The sequence below is a fragment of the Lolium perenne genome, chromosome 7 (genome assembly GCF_019359855.2).
Source record: "Lolium perenne isolate Kyuss_39 chromosome 7, Kyuss_2.0, whole genome shotgun sequence".
NCBI classification, from domain to species: Eukaryota; Viridiplantae; Streptophyta; class Magnoliopsida; order Poales; family Poaceae; genus Lolium; species Lolium perenne.
In genome coordinates this window covers 256247181-256268072 of record NC_067250.2, presented here as the reverse complement: position 1 = coordinate 256268072, position 20892 = coordinate 256247181, and the positions used below count along the sequence as shown (strand labels likewise).

Sequence of the window (20892 nt, the reverse complement as noted above, 5' to 3'; positions counted from 1 at the left end):
GGATCGCGCACTGCGCCCAACGCGCGGACGCACCCCAAAAGTCAAAGGTAACAAAAAAAAAAGAAAAATAAGAAAAATAAAAACAAATTAAATTTAATCTACAGTTCATTTAAACTTAGACAATTTTGGGTAATTTTTACACAAAAGAAACCTATATGGGCTTTAAACTAAAAAAAAGGAGGAAACCCTAGTCTAGGGTTTGGGACGCGGTGGCCTGTGGTGCGCCACCCTACTCCCAGTAGTACTCGTCGTCGTCGTCATTGATGAGGACGATGCACCCCGGAGGCGACGCACTGTTCCGGCTGGACACGCCGAAGGACGTCGGGGACTCCGGCCAGGGCGACCACTGCGCCCTTTCCGAGTCAGAGTGTAGGTCCGGAGGGCTCGCCAGCCTGCGCAGGCGTGCCAGCCACGCCGCCTCCTTCTGTCGTTGCTCCGCCGCAGCGGCATGCAGCTCCGCCTCGTGCCAGAACGCGGCTAGGTGATACGTCTCCAACGTATCTATAATTTCTGATGTTTCATGCTTGTTTTATGTATCATTTTCACATGTTTTATATGCATTATATATCATTATTATACATTTTCTGGGACTAAGCTATTAACAAGATGCCACAGTTCCAGTTCCTGTTTTCTGCTGTTTTTGGTTCCAGAAAAGCTGTTCGGGCAATATTCTCGGAATCGACGAAACAAAAGCCAAACCTCCTATTTTTCCGAGGGACACACGGAGCCGGAAGGGCAAGCCAGGGGGAGGCCCACGGCCTCCTCCCCATGCAGCCGCGCGGCCGGGTCCACAGCCGCGCCGGCGTGTGGGGAGCCCACCTCGGGACTCCGCCGACATCGTCCCTTTGCCTATTTATTCCCCCACGACGCGAAAACCCGAGAGATATCTATCATACTCCAGAAAGACTCCCGGAGCACAGCTGGCATCATCGCGAAACCTAGTTTCGGGGGTCGGAAGTTCCTGTTTCGGCACCCTGCCGGGACGGGGATCGACCCTCGGAGCCTTCTCCATCGACGCCACCGCCTCCATCATGCTCCGTGAGTAGTTCCCCCATGGACTATGGGTTCTAGCAGTAGCTAGTTGGTACTCTCTCTCCCATGTACTTCAATACAATGATCTCATGAGCTGCCTTACATGATTGAGATCCATCTGATGTAATCGGTGTTGTGCTTGTTGGGATCCGATGAATTGTTACATTATGATCAGTCTATCTATAAAGTTTGTGAAGTTATTGTTGCTGCAATCTTGTTGTGTTTAATGCTTATCACTAGTGCACGAGTGGCATGATCTTAGATTTAAAGCTCTATAATTATTGCTTAGATTGTATCTACAAGTTGTTTGCACATGTCTATGTCCGGAACCCGAGGCCCCAGAGTGACATCAACTGGAATAACTGGAGGGGAAGGCTTAGATATGAGGATCACATGTTTTCACCAAGTGTTAATGCTTTGCTCCGGTGCTCTATTAAAAGGAGTACCTTAATTACCAGTAGTTTCCCTAGAGGCCCGGCTGCCACCGGCTGGTAGGACAAAAGATGTTATGCAAGTTTCTCATTGCGAGCACGTATGACTGTATATGGAAAACATGCCTACATGATTAATAAACTGGAATGTTCTGTCTTAATGCTATAACAATTATGCCAATTTCCCAACTGTAATTTATTCACCCAACACTTGTTATTGGAGAGTTACCACTGGTGTAGATAGCTGGGAACCCCGGTCGATCTTTCATCATCAAATACTCACTCCGTCCTATATGCCATTAGAAGTAGTATCAACTGTTTTCTGGTGCCATTGCCTATGTGTTACTGCTACTGCTGCTGTGTTACTGTTACTATTGCTCTCATATTACTGCTGCTTTCACATCACCCATGTTACTAGTGCTTTTCCAGGTGCAGCTAAATTGACAACTCAGTTGTTAAGGCTTATAAGTATTCTTTCTCTCCCCTTGTGTTGAATCAATAAATTTGGGTTTTACTTCCCTCGAAGACTGTTGTGATACCCTATACTTGTGGGTTATCAAGACTATTTTCTGGCGCCGTTGCCGGGGAGCATAGCTCTACTCATAAGTTCACCTGGGGAGTACACTCTACCTCTCTCTCTGTTTTTTTGCTTAGTTTACTTTTGTCTAGTTTATTTGTGCTTAGTTTATTTCTGTCTAGTATTATTTTTCTTAGTTTACTTTTGTCTAGTTTGTTTTTGTCTTGTTTTGTACCCGAAAATCCATAAAAAATTTAAAAACCGAAAAATTAAAAATTGTTGTTATGGAAGAACCCATAACTTGTATGGAGCTTATAGAATTATATATGAATTATAGAGAATCAAGAAAGGGTAAAGTCATGAGTGTCGTGTTAGAAAAATTGAATACAATTGCTAAAATCTTGCTTAAACGCCATGATATAAATTGTTGCTCTAAAAAGGATACTAAACATCTTAAATTCCAATGTGGCTTAAGTGAAGAAGTTTTAATTGTGAACTATCATTGGAATAACTATATTCATCTTGGGTTCGAAGAAGTAGAACAATTTATTTTATTTATGGGAGCCTCTGAGATAGATGTGGTGACCCGGCATACCACTGCATGGTGTAGTATGCAAGTCTGATATAACACCAATGAAACACAGTTCCACGGGTATCATATCGCTCAGAGTGGTACAACAGAAACATATGCGGGTCCAAGGCATGTCTATAGAATTACAACACCGACTCTATTACATAAGATCAGCACAGCCTCTTACTTTACAATGAGGTAAATCTTCAAATAAACTCCAGAAGAACGACTCGTAGTCTAATCTTATCACGAACTCTATTTGTAGAGTATTTGACTAACTCTAGAGGTTGTGAATAGATTCTAGCTAAATAGGAGCTAGGTTTAGGAAACTAGTTCCTTTCTATTGCTAAGCTAGGTTTGATCCTTGTTGGATGTGGTATCTGATTTCTCTGATAGGGTCCTGTCTCTTGAAGTAGTTGTTGACTCCTCGGCCTTCGAGTTGCACTGTAGATCCTCCATCGTGGCCTCCATATCTAAGCAGGGGATTTAAGAGTGGGATGAGTACGAGCGTACTCAACAAGTTCATTATAGGAAAGAGGTGTTTAATGCACTAGCTACAGCATTAGACCAGAAAGTCTAATACCAATGCAGGTTTTCATAATCACTTCTTCAAAAGGTTACTTTTATTCAGAAGAACTATGTCCGTCAGCCTTCACCGGTTTACTAGAACTTCATGGAGCTCCTTTCCGGCCGCGTTCGCAGTTCCATATCCCGGAACAGGGAGTGACAGGTCACGGTTCTTTACACTCTGCAGAGGTGTGTTGCTTTACCCATAAGAGATCTTAACCTTGGTGCCAACCGAGTTGCAGGCTCGTCCACACTTCCTTTGGTGTGAGGCCCGGTATAAGGTCTAGCCAATCATGTTCCTCCGCTACCTCGAACACCCACCCTTTGTTGCATACCCCGACCCTGGGTCCTCGTCGGTCCTCTTACACCACTTAAGGATGGACCCCGACCACGACAACAGTTTGGGACTCGTTAACCAAACTCCTTTCGCCGTAGCTGCAACCCATCATAGACCACTTACCGTGGGGAATTAGAATGGGATCCCCACCCCACCGCTTGCCCAACCTGGGTCAAGTGTCTACGGTAAGCGCATCCGTTGATGTACGAGAGGTGGAAACACTTTTGACTACTCCGTCCCACTCCGGATCTTATGGTTAACACGGGTATTACGGCACAAGAATCACTGGCGACATTTGTTGTTTAATCCTAGATGGATATAAACCCTTGCAATGGAACCTCCACCATATCAACACAATCCATGGTTCCATTGCCCACCACATAGTCATATTCATAGTTATGAAAATAGTGGTTTTGGTTTTTATGCAATAGTGATAATCATAGTACTTTGCAAGTAATTTGATAAAGATAATCAATTGACATGAGCAAGTGATGAACTTGCCTTTCTTGACTGCAAGATTATGCAGTCAAGGGTCTTCGATACGTAATAACTCCAACTTCTGAAATAGCATCATCGTCCGGTAAGGACGATGTTTAAAAGATTGGCAAGGATGCAATAATGCATAAGTATGAGATGCAATCGCTCTAAACGTGACCTAACCCCGATGATTTAGGATTAGTAAGTTGTAATAATAAGCTCAGGGTGTGTTGCACTTTTAAAGTGATTCACAAACAAGGTTCTTATTCAGGTGTGGTTACATGGTATCATCAACAAGTGTTGCAACATATCATAATAATAATATTAATAACACACAGCAATAAGAGTTGGTGTAATCCTAACATGTAATAAATAGTGGTTGGTTTTATTACTTTATGTCATGGTTAATGATTGATTATTATATAATTTAAAAGAATAACTTTTGAAGAACATGTTCTTTAATAAAGAACAAGTATGTCAATCAGGGTTGTGAGGTTCTATGGTTTACTATGGTTTTTAATTATTTTTCTCGGGTAAGTATCAGATGGATCACAACATAGTTGGATTCATCAATATCTAGAACTTGTAAGGTCTGAGCTAAGCCTAATTATCATAATCAATTAATTACACATGGGTACTACCAAGGTTGGTTATATCTTACTAGTGATAGAGGGTTAGGGTTTATAGGTCCTATTAGGTATGGTTGATGAATCCTCTCTATTTTCTTCAAAAGAATAACTTTTGAAGAACATACTTCTTAAGTAATAAGAAGTATTACAATTAAGGTTGAGGTTGGCTTGTATTAGCCATAGGATCTCTAAGTAGAGAATGGTTGGTTCCAAAATAGGATGGTTCGTAAGTATCTCACACTAGTAGGGTTTAGTGGAACAGGGTTATGTAATGCAATATAGTAGGGATGGTTCTTTGTTAGGGTTCATCACAATGGTGTGATGATAATTAAAGTTACTTCAAGATGATAATTCTAAGGATATGAGCTAGGGTTTGCATTTGGTTGACCCTATTTGATCAACCATGTTGGATAGGGATGCATATATGGGATACTAAATGATTGATAAAAGAACTCCTACATTTTATGTGGACATGGTAAGTATTTATTTGGTAATTATGGTTCTATGGATCAAAAGGAAAATATCATGATCACTTATCCTGACTTAGGTTTTAGATTAGAAACAAATTAGGGTTCATATGAATAAATGGAGCTAGGTTGCCTAATGGTATTAGGGTTTTAGGGTCCCACATGAAATTATGGTTTCCTGGTTCTATTACTGATGAAATTAGGGTTTTCTAAATACCCTAAAGCTCTTGAATTAATAACTTCAATTTAAGGTTGAAGTTATTAATAACTTTGAAATAAAATTAATATTGGATTTGGCATTTTATTATTTTTAAATAATTAATTATTAAAATAATTATTAATTAGGGTTTAAATCCTTCTGATAATAATTTAATAAGTTAATACTAAAGGAAAATTAATTTTGATGTTTTCCTTATTTATTTTCTGGTTTTTATTTATTTTATACTTTTTCCTAATTATTGAATTTTAACTGAATTTAGAATTAAAATAAAAGGCTCAAATAATAAGTAATAAATAATTAAATTTTTATTAAAAATAAAAATTTCATATTATATTTTTATTAGATAGAGTTTTCTTTTCTAAGAATTTTAATATCTTATTTACATTTTTCTGACTTAAATTGAATTTTCTACAATTTTCTAAAGTTGTAGCAATTTATTGAATTGAAATTTAAGTAATCTACTAGAGTTACCCGGTGGCTTAACCCACACAGTCACTGACTGGTGGGGTTAGTCCACGTCAACCGCCACGGTGGCACGACGTGGCAAGCCCGGCCCTCACCGGCGGCAGTGGCGATGGTCGCCGGCGGTGTGGTGCTCCCCCGAGCAAATTTCCTACGCCAATCGATTTAACTCGCCGCGGTGAACTCTATAGTGCCAGCGCCGCCAAGAAATGGTCGCCGGAGCTCGCTCGCCGGCGAGGCCGAACGGCGGCGGGCACGGGTACACGCAATGAAGATGCTACGGGTGACGATCTGCTGCAATAAGTAGCTCAGTAGGTGCGTGGGCTCACCGTGAGCACGACGGGCATGCCGGCGAGGTCGCTGAAGGTCCAGTTCGCCGGAATCCATGGCTCCGGCCGTCAGAGGGAATGAGCTCAATGGAGAAGCTACGGATCGCTAGGGCTCGATTCCTTCTGCACGATGGCCATGTCGAGGTCGGCGATCACAGTGGTGGTCACGGCTTGGCCAGGGGAGGTCCCCATCGACGGTGATAGCCGGAGACTATACGGGCTAGGGTTTGCTGAATTGGGGAAAAGAGAAGAACACGAGCGAGGATGGCTTCGGCCGTGTATTTATAGGGTCAAGGCGGGTCGTTGTCGGTCGTGCGGTCCAGAATGACGGCCGGGACGTGGAGTTCGTCGTCGCCGTGGCGTCCTCCTGTGCGTCGACGGTGGCGAAGAAGGAGACGACGCTCTCCTCGCCCTTATCTGCACGAAACGGTACCCGGGCTGGTGTTGGGCTGCGAAGTGGCGCTGGGCCATGGCTGCTGTTGGGCTCGGTTGGGCTGCACTTGGTGGGCTGCACGTCCAGGTAGTCTGGTAAGTCCCTTTCCTCTTTCTTTATTTCTGTTTTTCTTTTTATTGTTTTCAATTCTGTTTTGAATTCATGTTTTTGAATTCTATTATGTTTGCAGGTGTCTTAATTATGTTATTTCAATGAACATGTAGTACAGTAACTATTTCACCACTTTCTTATTTGTAGAAAGTATTTTATGTTTGATTAAATTTAATACATGTAGAATTACTCAAAATATCTAATGGACATGAGTTTATTTTCTTATTTAAATTTCCTTTTCCTTATAGATCAAAACTTTTGGAATGATTGGAGTTAATTTTGTTAACTCAAAGTATCTCATAGATTGTTATTAGTGCTTGGTTTTCTATTTGAGGAATTTGTTACTTGCATATGATTTTATGTGAGCTCATATTTATTAAGGTTTTATCACTTCTAGTATAACCCCCTTATTAATGTTGATACTATCACTACATTTGAAAGTATCTCATTAGATATTGTTTCCATCATGGTTTATCTTGGTTACAAAGTTAAGTGGTTGATCACTACACATATGGTTTAATTATAGGACTTAACATTAGGTGGCTCTTATGTTTTACAATTGAAGCATTGGATTTCATTAATGAACCATTATGGTTCAATTATATTTTACTAATTACACATGGTTTGAATCTCAAATATGTCTTAGGTTTTAGTTGTGATCACTCAAGTGTTACACAAACTAGGGTTAAGACATAATTCTAGGTTATAGAGATGAAATGACATCATAATGCATTTGCTAGGGCTTAATCTTCCCCAACCATGGTAATATGGTTACTTGCTTCATATTTTAGGTGCTTTCCCTAATTACTAAGGATTTGAGAATTGGTTTTATCTTCTACCAATTAACTTCTATTAGTATTCTCAATTAATTATTAAAGTAACTACAATGGTTATAGTTCTTTTTATAGTTAACTTTGGTCATATGGATTGATGGTTTCTCACCATATTAATTATGGAGTCTTACTCTAAGGTTTTCTTATGTTTCTTAGGTGAAGAATAAGTGGAATGTAGCTGTGGTAGAATTCTACTTGTGATCACCAAGTGGATCATAAGTTAAGGTTGGGATATAAGCCTAGATTTGATTACTAGTGATCTCCCTATAATTTCATGTGGTGAATGATATCTGTTTATCCTATTAGGGTTTAACTTATCCTCTCATATCTCCAGAACATGATCATGGATTAGACATGATCAACTTGTTCTTTTTATCTTTACCTCAAGTTCTTAGGGTTTATGATCATCACCCAGTTTATAATGATCAAGGTTTGGCTTCCTAAAGTATCTCTAATGGAAATGGGTTTTTACTTCCATGATCAAGTGTTGTCTTGATCAATTTAAGGTATAGCACTTATATTTTACTTTCTTGGATAGATATGGCTATGGTTGTCTCTATAGGTTATATCCCAGGAGAATGCCTGAGATATACTGTTAGGGTTGTACTCAAACAATGATGATGTGGTTAACTGGTCTTAAGAATGGTTCTCTCCCTCAAATTCAGGTGTTGCCTCAACTATCTTGAGTATAACACCAAAGCTTGAGCTCTCATATAGGTATAGTTATTCTAGGGTTTATGGTGTACTCCTAATATTTATTTAGGTAGCTAAGCTAAAGATTCAATTGTCTAACTTAGTTGGATTGGTCTAAACCTTATTTCCCTAATTCATTGATATAGTCTTATTCCACTTGGTATTTGGTTATCCCATCACTCCAAGATGAAATGGTTTACAACTCAATTCTTTAGTTCAAAGATTGTCCCCTATTCATTAATAGGTAAAACTAGAATTGATATGAATGGGCTCTCTCACTTGGGAAGGACTTGAATAATATCCTAGGGTTTCTCTTTAAGATGATGATTTGAATACTTGGATGCATATCCAAGGTTTAGCTCAAGGTTTGTTGCTTCTCTAATAATTATTGTAGAACTCTCATCTCTCTTGGTTTGATGTAAACTAATATGGAATAGAGAAGGTTATATATATTTCTAGAGTTGATCTCCTTGTCTTGTTTCCAAGATTGAAATATAATGGATACCATGATATTCATGGTGGGATCAAGGATTAGTTTTAAGACATGGAAAAGATAAGTGAAGAATGGTGTCTTCATTTATGGTTAGTTGATTTATAATTGAACAGATGTTCTTATGTTATGGCAAGGAATACCATGTTGTGATATTTAATAAGATCAAGTAATTGATCCTTGATTGATAATTTCTTGTGTTTATTTTACTTCCATTGGATCTAGCCCTTTAGATCAAATCATCTCTACCCAAAACAAGGTTTTAACAAGGTCACATTGAGGTTTATAACGCTTGACTTGATGAGCTACTTCGATTCCACCAAGGTCAAGTGAAACTTCAGTTACTGTGACTGTTTTACTTTAAAGCGCGAAAATTCCCCAGATTTTCTATGCATGAATGCAATGCACACATCTGTTTCCTCTATTTTTTGTAACCCCAATACCTGGGATATTACAGTCTCTACCCCTTAAACTAAACTTCGTCCTCGAAGTTTGATATCTCTCACGTTTCGGAGTGTGGATCTGTCTTGTGCAGACTACATCTTTTCTCAAACTCCTTGGTGATCTCACTGGATATAATTGAATATATCCCTTGTCCAGATTCTTCCTGGAATCCCTTAGGGTTTGTCTCTGAATACTAGTTTCTTATTCCAGTTCTATGATTTTTCTCTGGAATCAAATAATACCTGTCTCTGAACCATGGCTCTTACTTTGATTCATTGATTTCTTCCAACTATTATAATCTTGTTTCCTATCTCATTGAAGATTCAATGATTGGGACTTCTTCTTGTCCTGGCAGTCTTTATTGAGGACTAATTGGATAACATTCTCCTATTTGATAAAATAGGTCTTTGTTTTCCCTTACTACCAAAATTGCAGTAATGGTGCTTAATAAGGTACTAACTATGGAATTGGTCATGATGGTTTCTTTTCCTGAGAGTGGATTAGACTCATTTAGTCCATCCAATCATGGTTTATAGTTGATACCTATAACTATTTTGGGTTATTTAGGTTCCATGAAAGGAATCATTCTATTAGTCCTTGATATTAGTATGTTCAATCTTCTTCATTCTTCGACCATTTTGGGCTTTATTGGTCTATGGTGTTTCCTTCGTCCAACTTCATTATACTTAGCTTACTTTAGCTTCTGTACTTCTGAGTAAATTTTACTCACTTTCTCAAGTTATAGACTTATAGTCCACTTCTTACTTCCTCGAGGTATGATCCTCGGCTTCTGGTCTGACATCCTTCTGAAAGTAGTGTTCAACAATCTTATGAAAATAAGATTGAACTTCCTCTCAGTTCCGACCTTCTTCTCCATATCTTACTCAAAGTATTGAGTCATTGTACATCCAACTCAATCCTTACTCTACCCCTTAGAGTGTTCTTATATTCTTCAACTCCTTTTCATCCCACTATTGAGCTTATGATTAGAATATTAGTCTGGGTCTAGCTTATGGTTTGTACTTATTCTAAGGTCTCGCGAAGAATGTTTGTGGTGTATCCACTCAATTGTGGACATCCAATGTGAATCCTTCAACTAAATAATTATAGATATAGCTATTTGGTTGACAAAAAATTTATTTGTTCGATCACAAACTTTTCTTACAATTAATTAAATCGTGGACTATTTGTAATACCAACTGATACCAGCTGTGGTTATTATACCAACTGTGGCTATTTGATATCTAAAAAAATGGATTCTGTTATAGGTTCTGATCAACTGGACGAGACATCTTCTGCTTTATCTCGCAATATTGATCCTATACCAATTGTGGTCTTCTGATATCAACTATGGTCTTCTTATATCTGCTATGGTTTCATAGGTCATCTTTCTTCATTCGGGGTTTATTTTGCAAGAAAACCACTATGAATATAGTATCCAAGGTGATTTCCCATGCATTCCCTCTTCTATATTAATTATGGATCTGCTTGAACTTCACCATAATCATTATCTTTCTCACCTTCATGCTTCTTATGTACAAAAGTACTCCTCTGTTGAGGTAAAGCATGAGTTTTAATCGGTACTTCCTTCTGAATATTGTGGTTGCTTCCCACAACTTTGTTTCCTTTATCTGGCGAACCTTCATCTTGTCTTTAGAATCTCCAGAATTCGTCACTTCCTCACACGAATACCATTACCCTCTAGATCTATAGCATCAAGTAAGGACTTGATATTGCAACATGCATTTGCATATCAAAGTCAAACTTCATGTATGGATCCAGTCAAACAATGAAAGTCCAATAAAATCCAAGAAGATTCAGCTTTGTGTTTATAGTACACACCATCATAAGCCTGAAAATAATAGTTGAGTAAGACATCTCTAAACATCAGGCTGAGATGTGTAGTATATAACACCACATAAGATAGGTTTAAATCGTGATACTTAGCACGAATATAGGGAACTCTACTATTTGTCTCAACATTTACCGTAATTGCACATTTGCAATGAGATAAACTTGAAACAAAGTGGTTTGGGATGGTTAAGGTTCAGCTAATTTCCTTTGGAAGTTCTAGCTTAACTTCCATTTAATTGAGGACTATCTCACATGATATGTTTAGGTTCTAATATTGCTTCTCTAAACACATAACTACGGAAATATAGCTCATATACTTCCATATGTTCTTACCATATCACTAGGGTCCTGATGTACTTGACACAGTTCCCATAGTTTTGGAACACAAGTCTTGCACTATAGTTGAACACTTAACTTCTTATTGTTCTCCTCCTAATTGTTTATGATGCACTAACCCATCACATAATGATTCTCAGGTGAATCTTATATGATTCCTATCTCTACCATGTAAGTAGACATGTTTTATTCCTATCTCTCTTCCTTACCTCCCATGATTAACTCATCATGGTCTACACTACCTCATATAACTTGTTTTTATTACTTACCATGAGTTATTTAACAAGTTTAGATAAAATTTTCTTACCCTATTACTTGTTTTAGTATACACATTCTAGTAGAATAATTTTATTTATCTATCTTTATCACTTGATATCGTTCCTATTACAGGTCTGGATAATTCTTACTTAATCATAATATATGTTGGTACACATCTTCCAATAGGATAGCTTCCTTATGGTTGTATCCTCTCTTTGGACTACCATGTATTGTATACCAACTGTGATATACTCATCTATTGTTTGAAGGACTTAATGGTATACTACCTACTTGGGATTAACTAACTAACTTCACTTAGTAAATATAGATAAGAAAGGTTGACTTAAGTGTGTCAGGATTATTCTCAAGTGAATATCCATCTCAAGTCGTAAGATTTTTTTTTGTTTAACTAAGACAACTTCCTATAGACACTACCAATCCTATAGGTCTCCTTTAAAGGTTTTAATCCTAAGGTCAAAGCATTTGCTCTGATACCAACTGTGGTTGACCCGGCATACCACTGCATGGTGTAGTATGCAAGTCTGATATAACACCAATGAAACACAGTTCCACGGGTATCATATCGCTCAGAGTGGTACAACAGAAACATATGCGGGTCCAAGGCATGTCTATAGAATTACAACACCGACTCTATTACATAAGATCAGCACAGCCTCTTACTTTACAATGAGGTAAATCTTCAAATAAACTCCAGAAGAACGACTCGTAGTCTAATCTTATCACGAACTCTATTTGTAGAGTATTTGACTAACTCTAGAGGTTGTGAATAGATTCTAGCTAAATAGGAGCTAGGTTTAGGAAACTAGTTCCTTTCTATTGCTAAGCTAGGTTTGATCCTTGTTGGATGTGGTATCTGATTTCTCTGATAGGGTCCTGTCTCTTGAAGTAGTTGTTGACTCCTCGGCCTTCGAGTTGCACTGTAGATCCTCCATCGTGGCCTCCATATCTAAGCAGGGGATTTAAGAGTGGGATGAGTACGAGCGTACTCAACAAGTTCATTATAGGAAAGAGGTGTTTAATGCACTAGCTACAGCATTAGACCAGAAAGTCTAATACCAATGCAGGTTTTCATAATCACTTCTTCAAAAGGTTACTTTTATTCAGAAGAACTATGTCCGTCAGCCTTCACCGGTTTACTAGAACTTCATGGAGCTCCTTTCCGGCCGCGTTCGCAGTTCCATATCCCGGAACAGGGAGTGACAGGTCACGGTTCTTTACACTCTGCAGAGGTGTGTTGCTTTACCCATAAGAGATCTTAACCTTGGTGCCAACCGAGTTGCAGGCTCGTCCACACTTCCTTTGGTGTGAGGCCCGGTATAAGGTCTAGCCAATCATGTTCCTCCGCTACCTCGAACACCCACCCTTTGTTGCATACCCCGACCCTGGGTCCTCGTCGGTCCTCTTACACCACTTAAGGATGGACCCCGACCACGACAACAGTTTGGGACTCGTTAACCAAACTCCTTCGCCGGTAGCTGCAACCCATCATAGACCACTTACCGTGGGGAATTAGAATGGGATCCCCACCCCACCGCTTGCCCAACCTGGGTCAAGTGTCTACGGTAAGCGCATCCGTTGATGTACGAGAGGTGGAAACACTTTTGACTACTCCGTCCCACTCCGGATCTTATGGTTAACACGGGTATTACGGCACAAGAATCACTGGCGACATTTGTTGTTTAATCCTAGATGGATATAAACCCTTGCAATGGAACCTCCACCATATCAACACAATCCATGGTTCCATTGCCCACCACATAGTCATATTCATAGTTATGAAAATAGTGGTTTTGGTTTTTATGCAATAGTGATAATCATAGTACTTTGCAAGTAATTTGATAAAGATAATCAATTGACATGAGCAAGTGATGAACTTGCCTTTCTTGACTGCAAGATTATGCAGTCAAGGGTCTTCGATACGTAATAACTCCAACTTCTGAAATAGCATCATCGTCCGGTAAGGACGATGTTTAAAAGATTGGCAAGGATGCAATAATGCATAAGTATGAGATGCAATCGCTCTAAACGTGACCTAACCCCGATGATTTAGGATTAGTAAGTTGTAATAATAAGCTCAGGGTGTGTTGCACTTTTAAAGTGATTCACAAACAAGGTTCTTATTCAGGTGTGGTTACATGGTATCATCAACAAGTGTTGCAACATATCATAATAATAATATTAATAACACACAGCAATAAGAGTTGGTGTAATCCTAACATGTAATAAATAGTGGTTGGTTTTATTACTTTATGTCATGGTTAATGATTGATTATTATATAATTTAAAAGAATAACTTTTGAAGAACATGTTCTTTAATAAAGAACAAGTATGTCAATCAGGGTTGTGAGGTTCTATGGTTTACTATGGTTTTTAATTATTTTTCTCGGGTAAGTATCAGATGGATCACAACATAGTTGGATTCATCAATATCTAGAACTTGTAAGGTCTGAGCTAAGCCTAATCATCATAATCAATTAATTACACATGGGTACTACCAAGGTTGGTTATATCTTACTAGTGATAGAGGGTTAGGGTTTATAGGTCCTATTAGGTATGGTTGATGAATCCTCTCTATTTTCTTCAAAAGAATAACTTTTGAAGAACATACTTCTTAAGTAATAAGAAGTATTACAATTAAGGTTGAGGTTGGCTTGTATTAGCCATAGGATCTCTAAGTAGAGAATGGTTGGTTCCAAAATAGGATGGTTCGTAAGTATCTCACACTAGTAGGGTTTAGTGGAACAGGGTTATGTAATGCAATATAGTAGGGATGGTTGCTGTTAGGGTTCATCACAATGGTGTGATGATAATTAAAGTTACTTCAAGATGATAATTCTAAGGATATGAGCTAGGGTTTGCATTTGGTTGACCCTATTTGATCAACCATGTTGGATAGGGATGCATATATGGGATACTAAATGATTGATAAAAGAACTCCTACATTTTATGTGGACATGGTAAGTATTTATTTGCTAATTATGGTTCTATGGATCAAAAGGAAAATATCATGATCACTTATCCTGACTTAGGTTTTAGATTAGAAACAAATTAGGGTTCATATGAATAAATGGAGCTAGGTTGCCTAATGGTATTAGGGTTTTAGGGTCCCACATGAAATTATGGTTTCCTGGTTCTATTACTGATGAAATTAGGGTTTTCTAAATACCCTAAAGCTCTTGAATTAATAACTTCAATTTAAGGTTGAAGTTATTAATAACTTTGAAATAAAATTAATATTGGATTTGGCATTTTATTATTTTTAAATAATTAATTATTAAAATAATTATTAATTAGGGTTTAAATCCTTCTGATAATAATTTAATAAGTTAATACTAAAGGAAAATTAATTTTGATGTTTTCCTTATTTATTTTCTGGTTTTTATTTATTTTATACTTTTTCCTAATTATTGAATTTTAACTGAATTTAGAATTAAAATAAAAGGCTCAAATAATAAGTAATAAATAATTAAATTTTTATTAAAAATAAAAATTTCATATTATATTTTTATTAGATAGAGTTTTCTTTTCTAAGAATTTTAATATCTTATTTACATTTTTCTGACTTAAATTGAATTTTCTACAATTTTCTAAAGTTGTAGCAATTTATTGAATTGAAATTTAAGCAGAATCTACTAGAGTTACCCGGTGGCTTAACCCACACAGTCACTGACTGGTGGGGTTAGTCCACGTCAACCGCCACGGTGGCACGACGTGGCAAGCCCGGCCCTCACCGGCGGCAGTGGCGATGGTCGCCGGCGGTGTGGTGCTCCCCCGAGCAAATTTCCTACGCCAATCGATTTAACTCGCCGCGGTGAACTCTATAGTGCCAGCGCCGCCAAGAAATGGTCGCCGGAGCTCGCTCGCCGGCGAGGCCGAACGGCGGCAGGCACGGGTACACGCAATGAAGATGCTACGGGTGACGATCTGCTGCAATAAGTAGCTCAGTAGGTGCGTGGGCTCACCGTGAGCACGACGGGCATGCCGGCGAGGTCGCTGAAGGTCCAGTTCGCCGGAATCCATGGCTCCGGCCGTCAGAGGGAATGAGCTCAATGGAGAAGCTACGGATCGCTAGGGCTCGATTCCTTCTGCACGATGGCCATGTCGAGGTCGGCGATCACAGTGGTGGTCACGGCTTGGCCAGGGGAGGTCCCCATCGACGGTGATAGCCGGAGACTATACGGGCTAGGGTTTGCTGAATTGGGGAAAAGAGAAGAACACGAGCGAGGATGGCTTCGGCCGTGTATTTATAGGGTCAAGGCGGGTCGTTGTCGGTCGTGCGGTCCAGAATGACGGCCGGGACGTGGAGTTCGTCGTCGCCGTGGCGTCCTCCTGTGCGTCGACGGTGGCGAAGAAGGAGACGACGCTCTCCTCGCCCTTATCTGCACGAAACGGTACCCGGGCTGGTGTTGGGCTGCGAAGTGGCGCTGGGCCATGGCTGCTGTTGGGCTCGGTTGGGCTGCACTTGGTGGGCTGCACGTCCAGGTAGTCTGGTAAGTCCCTTTCCTCTTTCTTTATTTCTGTTTTTCTTTTTATTGTTTTCAATTCTGTTTTGAATTCATGTTTTTGAATTCTATTATGTTTGCAGGTGTCTTAATTATGTTATTTCAATGAACATGTAGTACAGTAACTATTTCACCACTTTCTTATTTGTAGAAAGTATTTTATGTTTGATTAAATTTAATACATGTAGAATTACTCAAAATATCTAATGGACATGAGTTTATTTTCTTATTTAAATTTCCTTTTCCTTATAGATCAAAACTTTTGGAATGATTGGAGTTAATTTTGTTAACTCAAAGTATCTCATAGATTGTTATTAGTGCTTGGTTTTCTATTTGAGGAATTTGTTACTTGCATATGATTTTATGTGAGCTCATATTTATTAAGGTTTTATCACTTCTAGTATAACCCCCTTATTAATGTTGATACTATCACTACATTTGAAAGTATCTCATTAGATATTGTTTCCATCATGGTTTATCTTGGTTACAAAGTTAAGTGGTTGATCACTACACATATGGTTTAATTATAGGACTTAACATTAGGTGGCTCTTATGTTTTACAATTGAAGCATTGGATTTCATTAATGAACCATTATGGTTCAATTATATTTTACTAATTACACATGGTTTGAATCTCAAATATGTCTTAGGTTTTAGTTGTGATCACTCAAGTGTTACACAAACTAGGGTTAAGACATAATTCTAGGTTATAGAGATGAAATGACATCATAATGCATTTGCTAGGGCTTAATCTTCCCCAACCATGGTAATATGGTTACTTGCTTCATATTTTAGGTGCTTTCCCTAATTACTAAGGATTTGAGAATTGGTTTTATCTTCTACCAATTAACTTCTATTAGTATTCTCAATTAATTATTAAAGTAACTACAATGGTTATAGTTCTTTTTATAGTTAACTTTGGTCATATGGATTGATGGTTTCTCACCATATTAATTATGGAGTCTTACTCTAAGGTTTTCTTATGTTTCTTAGGTGAAGAATAAGTGGAATGTAGCTGTGGTAGAATTCTACTTGTGATCACCAAGTGGATCATAAGTTAAGGTTGGGATATAAGCCTAGATTTGATTACTAGTGATCTCCCTATAATTTCATGTGGTGAATGATATCTGTTTATCCTATTAGGGTTTAACTTATCCTCTCATATCTCCAGAACATGATCATGGATTAGACATGATCAACTTGTTCTTTTTATCTTTACCTCAAGTTCTTAGGGTTTATGATCATCACCCAGTTTATAATGATCAAGGTTTGGCTTCCTAAAGTATCTCTAATGGAAATGGGTTTTTACTTCCATGATCAAGTGTTGTCTTGATCAATTTAAGGTATAGCACTTATATTTTACTTTCTTGGATAGATATGGCTATGGTTGTCTCTATAGGTTATATCCCAGGAGAATGCCTGAGATATACTGTTAGGGTTGTACTCAAACAATGATGATGTGGTTAACTGGTCTTAAGAATGGTTCTCTCCCTCAAATTCAGGTGTTGCCTCAACTATCTTGAGTATAACACCAAAGCTTGAGCTCTCATATAGGTATAGTTATTCTAGGGTTTATGGTGTACTCCTAATATTTATTTAGGTAGCTAAGCTAAAGATTCAATTGTCTAACTTAGTTGGATTGGTCTAAACCTTATTTCCCTAATTCATGGATATAGTCTTATTCCACTTGGTATTTGGTTATCCCATCACTCCAAGATGAAATGGTTTTCAACTCAATTCTTTAGTTCAAAGATTGTCCCCTATTCATTAATAGGTAAAACTAGAATTGATATGAATGGGCTCTCTCACTTGGGAAGGACTTGAATAATATCCTAGGGTTTCTCTTTAAGATGATGATTTGAATACTTGGATGCATATCCAAGGTTTAGCTCAAGGTTTGTTGCTTCTCTAATAATTATTGTAGAACTCTCATCTCTCTTGGTTTGATGTAAACTAATATGGAATAGAGAAGGTTATATATATTTCTAGAGTTGATCTCCTTGTCTTGTTTCCAAGATTGAAATATAATGGATACCATGATATTCATGGTGGGATCAAGGATTAGTTTTAAGACATGGAAAAGATAAGTGAAGAATGGTGTCTTCATTTATGGTTAGTTGATTTATAATTGAACAGATGTTCTTATGTTATGGCAAGGAATACCATGTTGTGATATTTAATAAGATCAAGTAATTGATCCTTGATTGATAATTTCTTGTGTTTATTTTACTTCCATTGGATCTAGCCCTTTAGATCAAATCATCTCTACCCAAAACAAGGTTTTAACAAGGTCACATTGAGGTTTATAACGCTTGACTTGATGAGCTACTTCGATTCCACCAAGGTCAAGTGAAACTTCAGTTACTGTGACTGTTTTACTTTAAAGCGCGAAAATTCCCCAGATTTTCTATGCATGAATGCAATGCACACATCTGTTTCCTCTATTTTTTGTAACCCCAATACCTGGGATATTACAATAGAATCCTTCATGGATAAAAATTATGAAACTTGTATTGCTTGTAAGGACCTTAAAGATTATGTCTCTTCTATCCTTGATTATTGCATAGAAAATTACAGCAATAATCCTTATATCATTGATTATAAAGAAAGACTCATTCATGCACAAGAATGCACTCACAATTTGCAGGAACCTGTGAAAGAAGAAATTTATGAACCTGAAAGCTCATTGAATGAAAAAGAGGAGGAGAGTGATGAACAAAAGGAGGAAGAATGGATTAGCTACCCATGTCAACCTTCTAATGAGAGTAACGCTTTATCTCTTACACTATTTGATTGTCCTCCATGCTTACCAAAGGAGTATGAATGTTATGTTCCTGTGGATTCTCTTGAAATATTCCCTATGAGTAAAACTTGTGAGAATAATTATGCTACTGTTATCTATGATAATCCATGCTATTTTGATAAATCTTATGATAATGCTTTTTTTGTGCTTGATATCGCAATGCATGGCACTAAAGAGTTTTGCTTAGCAAATGTTTATGATAAAGCTCTAGATGATGGTCCTATGCTACTTGATAATATTAATTGTACTACTAATTAAAATGGGATTGGAGAGGTCTTGAATTTATCTAGGAGTCCCATATCTCTTGAGAATGATCAATCATCTTGTTATAGATTTTTTTAAAAGTGGGTTTGAAAGTTTTGATCCCACTATTTTTGAGCTTGATAAAAATTATGTGTTTGTAGATCATGAAAAGCATGCTGTATGTGATAGTTATATTGTTGAGTTTGTTCATGATGCTACTAGAAATTATTATGAGAGAGGAAAATATGGTTGTAGAAATTTTCATGGTTCTAAAACACCTCTCTACATGCTGAAAATTTTGAAGTTACTCATGTTTTATCTTCCTATGCTTGTCACTTTGTTCTTCATGAATTTATTTATGTACAAGATTCCTATGCATAGGAAGCGGGTTAGACTTAAATGTGTTTCGAATTTTCTTCTTGATGCTCCTTTTGCTTCATTTTCTATTTTCATGTGAGCATCATTAAAATCTTCTGCGCCTAGCTGAAAGGCGTTAAAGAAAAAAGCGCTTATGGGAGACAACCCATTGTTTTATTTCTGTAATTTTTCTTTTATTTGAGTCAAGGAGTTTGCTTACTTCTGTAACTACTCCTTTGTATCTTTATTTTATCGCATTCTTGTGCCAAGTAAAGTCTCTAATAGAAAGTTGATGCTAGATTTGGATTTCTGCGCAGAAACAGATTTTTAGCTGTCGCGGTTTTGAGTTTTTCTCTCTGTAGAAAAATCTAAAAATCTTGAAAAAATTCATGTTTAATCCTCAGATATGTACGCAACTTTTATTAGCTTCACTTTTTCTGATATGTACGCAACTTTTATTAGCTTCACTTTTTCCAATTTGAGCAACGGAAGTACCTCAAAAAGTTCCATCTTTACTGGCTGTTCTGTTTTGGCAGATTTTGTCTCTGTTTTTTGCATTGGCTCTTGTGGACTTTAAGTAAGGCTTTCTAGACGTGGAGAGTTGTAGCTAATGTTTTATTGAGTTCTTGCAATGTGTCACTATAGGACTAAATTGGATTAAAGTTTTTTGAGTACTAACCCCTCTAATGAAGTTTATGAGAAGTTTGGTGTGGCAGAAGTTTTCAAGGGTCAAGAGAGAAGGGTGATATAATGTGATCAAGAAGAGTGAAGAGCCTAAGCTTGGGGATGCCCCTGTGGTTCCTCCCTGCATATGTCGAGAAGACTCAAGCGTCTAAGCTTGGGGATGCCCAAGGCATCCCCTTCTTCATCAGCAACTTATCAGGTCATCTCTAGTGAAACTATATTTTAATTCTTCCACATCTTATGTGTGTGCTTTTATTTATTTTTGTTTGTTTGTTTTTTCCTGAATAAAATTGGATCCTACCATTCTTGTGTGGGAGAGCGACACGCTCCGCTTTTTCATTTGAACACTTGTGTTCTTAATTTATTATTCATGTTCATGGCGAAAGGTGAAAGCCTCAGCATTGATTGTTATTTGGTTGGTTCAGAAAATGTTGCATGTGGTAGTGGTATAATGAAATACTTGCATAATCTTGTAGATCATTGAGCTTTGATACCCTGATTCTTTGCAAACATTTTGAGGTATTTAGATGGTAAAACTTGCTGGTTAAATAAGTTAAAATCAGTAGTGGATTGTTGTCTTTAAGCTTGTGTCGTACTATAAACTCTACTTAAATGGTTGAACGTGTAGTTGGACTTGATAGCTTTCCATGTCTTCGGTCCGTAGAGGATAACTTGGGAGTTCCAGTTGAACTTGACAAAGCCTACGAACTAACGGTAGAACTAGGCTTAGGACCATTACTACTCGAGCATCTTATTCTATATTGTTCGGTGATGCTTGACTACTACTACAG

The 20892-nt window shown here is 37.8% G+C and overlaps 1 pseudogene; it reads right to left on the bottom strand.

Annotated features, from left to right (window-relative positions):
- LOC139833918 (tubulin beta chain-like) overlaps positions 1-20892 on the bottom strand; it is a 163272-nt pseudogene that overhangs the window by 123630 nt on the left and 18750 nt on the right.